This window comes from Ceratotherium simum, unplaced genomic scaffold (genome assembly GCF_057802395.1).
Source record: "Ceratotherium simum simum isolate JZ-2026a unplaced genomic scaffold, ASM5780239v1 HiC_scaffold_43, whole genome shotgun sequence".
Classification (NCBI taxonomy): Eukaryota; Metazoa; Chordata; class Mammalia; order Perissodactyla; family Rhinocerotidae; genus Ceratotherium; species Ceratotherium simum.
The window spans coordinates 6,395,438-6,399,254 of record NW_028261259.1 but is presented as its reverse complement, the minus strand read 5'-3'; positions in this window follow the sequence as shown (position 1 = coordinate 6,399,254).

Genomic DNA, 3,817 nt, shown 5'->3' with positions numbered 1-3,817 from the left:
GGTGGCGCAGGCAGCGAGGGCCCCTCTGGGTCCCCGGCTGGGCTTCCCAGGGCCGGGGCGATGGCTCTGCACGGCAGCCGTGTGCTCGCGGAGCCGGCAGGAGGCGGTGGAGGCCGTGGGCGTGCCTGTGGGACAGTAGGTGGGCTAGCGCGCGGCCCGCGCCCACCGCATCCTCGTGGGGTCTACAGCTTGTCGGGGCACAAGGCGGCCCCCCTATGTGCTGCCCAGCTCCTGGCCGAGCCTCTCCCTGGGCCCTCGGCCTCTTGGAGAAGCTGCGACGCTGGGGGGTGAGACTCTGGGAGGGCGCCCCTCGAGCCGCTGCAGGCCCGGGTTGGGGAGGCGGCAGGGGCGCTGCCCGCCTTGATGGAGGCGCGGAAAAGGTGGGGTTCTGGCGGCCCGCGGCATCCGCACCTTCCCGAGGGGTCGGCGCTGTCCCTACAGGGAGCAGAGGGAGGCTCAGAGAGGTCAAGGGACAGGCCGCAGGCCCCACAGCTGGTAGGGGGACGTACAGTGGGTTCCACACTCGGGCCGTGGGCTCCGGATGTTCTGATGTTAGGACAGCCGGCTGCCAAGCTCTGGGACCTTGTGCTCCGGTTGGAGTCAGTGGACCAGTGGGAAAGGAAGCGTTAACTGGAGCAGGTACAGTGATGAGCCAGGAAGAGTGGAGGTCTGCACACACTAGGGTGTTTGCACAGGAGGCGTCTGCCTTGACTCAGGTTTGAAAAGATGGCAGCAGAGGGCGACCTGCGGGCGGCTTCTCTCGGAGCCAACAGTGAGAAGAGCAAAACGAGGTGCTTAGGATAGGTTCTTGTTGGGGATGCTTGTCGGAATTTCGATGCGGGATGAAAAAGCAGCAGATCGGACCAGTTTGGCTTCTGACTTGTCTGTCAAGGGTAACAAGCGATCTTGAACTGACAAGTGGAGATCAAGAGAAACGGGGCATTGAAGCTCCAGAGGAATGACAAGTTGCGTTGTTTTGTCTTAATATTGACTTGTAAGAGTTATTTATGTGTGCTGGATAGAGTCCGTTTTCATATACATGGTATGTGCACATATTTTCTGCCAGTCCACGGCTTTGTTTTTGATTTTCTTACGTGTCTTTTTTTTTAAATGTTTAAATTTTAATGAAATTCAGTTGATCACTTTTTCTGCTGCGGATTGTGTTTTTGCTATGTCTAAAAAGTCTTTGCCTTACCCAAGATCACAAAGATAATTTTCCTATGTGTTCTTTTTGGAGCTTCATAGATTTAGTTCTGTTTAGGTCTACGGTCCAGCCATTTGAGCTGGTATTTGTGTATGGTGTGGGGTAGGGGTCTTTTTGCATGTGGATATCCCATTGTCCTAGGATCATTAGTTGAAAGACTATCCTTTCCTTATTGAATTGTTTTGGCACCTTTGCCAAAATCAGTTGCCTGTAAAGAGTAAGGGCTTATTTCTGAACTGTCAGTTCTGTTCCGTTGATCTATATGTCTATCCGTATGCTAAAATTATGCTCTTTTGATTACTGTAGCTTTATAATAAATTTTGAAATTGGGAAATGTAAGTCCTCCAGCTTGTTCTTGTTTTTAAAAATTGCTTTGTCGATTCTGAGTCTTTTGATTTTCCACATAAATGTTAAGATTAACTTGTCAGTTTTTGCAGAAGTACTTGTTGGGATTTTGGTAGAGATCATGTTGAATTTGTAGATTGATTTTCGCTCAAATGCCCTCTAGAAATTCTTGAGTTTTCCAATCCATGAATGTGGAATGTCTCATTTAAGTAGGTCTTTAATTTCTCACAAGTATGTTTTGTAGTTTTCAGTATACAAGTCTTGCATTTCTTTTGTTTCAGTTATTCCTAAGCATTTTATTCTTTTTGATGGTATTTTGAATAGAATTGTATTCTCAACTTAATTCTTGGAGCGTTCCTTGCTAGTGTATAGAAATACCTTTGGTTTTTGTATATTGACCTTCTGTCTTTTGACTTTGCTGCACTTGTATACTAGTTCTATATGTTGTTGTGTATTCCTTAGGGTTATCTACAAACAGGATCGTGTTGTCTGGCTGTCTGTGAATCAAGACAGTTTCACGTCTTTATTTCCAATTTGGATGTCCCTGTTTCTTTCTCTTGCCTAATTGCACTGGGTAAAGCCTTCAGTACAGTGTTGAATTGAAGTGCTGTCCGTGTTCTGTTCCTGATCTTAGGGAGACAGCCTTCAGTCTTTGACCATTGCAGGTGATGTGAGCTGTAAGGTTTTCACAGATGCCTTTCCTCAAGTTGAGGAAGTTCCCTTCTTTTCCTACCTTGTGCGGAGTTTCTTTTCTTTTTTAAAATCCTGAAGAGGGACTACATTCTGTCAAATGCTTTTTGTATATCTGTTGAGGTGATCATCTGATATTTGTCCTTTATTTTGTGAATAGGATATATTACCATAGTTGATTGTTGGATGTTAAACCAGCTTGCATTCCTGGGAGAAATTCCTCTTGATCTTGGACAATAATCATTTTTCCACTGGGCTGGTTTTGCTAACATCTTATAGAGGATTTTTTTCTTGTGATGTCGTTGACTGGTTTTGGTATGAAGATATTCCTGGCCTCACAGAATGATTTTCTGGAAAAGTTTGTGAAGAATTGATGGTATTCCTTAGGTAAATGTTGGGTTAATTTACCAGTGAAGCAAGTCATCTGGGTCTGGACTTTCCTTGGTAAGAAGAGTTTGTTTTATTACTGATTTAATTTTTTTAAGCTTGTTATGGGTATATTAAAATTTTCTGTCTCTTCTTGAGTCAGCTTGGGTAATTTGTGTCTTTCCAGGAATGCGTTCTTTCCTTGTTAGTTATCTAATTTGTTGGCATAAAGTTGTTTGTAGTATTCACTTATGATCTCCTACGGTTCTGTACGTTGGTAGTGATCTGCTCTCTTTAGTTCCCGATTTTGGTAATTTGAATTTTCTCTTTTTTGCTTGGTCAGTGTAGCTGGAGATTTGGCAACTTTATTAATATTTTAAGAGAACCAAATTTTGGTTGAATTCATTTTCACTATTGATTTTTCTATTATCTGTTTCATTGATTTATAGTTCAATTTTTACTATTTCCTTTAATGCTTGCTTTGGGTTTAGTTTGCTCTTCTAGTTTCTTAAGGTGGAGGGTTTGGCTAGTGTTGAGTTCATTTTTCTTTTGTAACGTAGGTATTGGAAGCTACATTACAAGCTTTAAACTTCAGTTTAAAGATCAAATTATGAGTTTGTCTCTAGGCACTATTTAGCTGTGGCCCATAAATTCTGATATGTTGTATTTCTTCTGTCTTCATTCACCTTCAAGTATTTTTCAGTTTTCTTTGGAATTTCTTCTTTGACCCTGGAGTTATTTAGAACTGTTTAATTTCCAAATATTTATGGTTTTCCTAATTTCTATATTGTTTGATTTCCAAATTCATTCTGTTGTGGTTATAGAACATACTTTAATTTCAATCCGTTGAAATGTATTGAGACTTTGTTTTTTTGCCTAGCATATGTTCTATCCTGAAGAATGTTCCACGTGTGCTCTAAAAGGATGCGGATTCTGCTGTTGTTTGGATGGAGTGTTCTAGAGATGTCAGGTCAAGTTGGTTGATAGTTTCTGGGTTAATCTATTGTTTGCTCCTACTATTATGCACCACACAGGCAGCTTCAGTGTTCCTCATTAGCCTCTCATTGTTTTCAACAAACATCCCAGGAGGAAAGGCTGTTTGCTCTTGGTGATATCTGCATCAGGTCAGAAAAATAGAGCCTTGTTAATGGGGTCTTGCAGGGAACCACCAGGCAGATCAAATGCGAGTTCTCTGGGAGTGGGGTTTTGCAG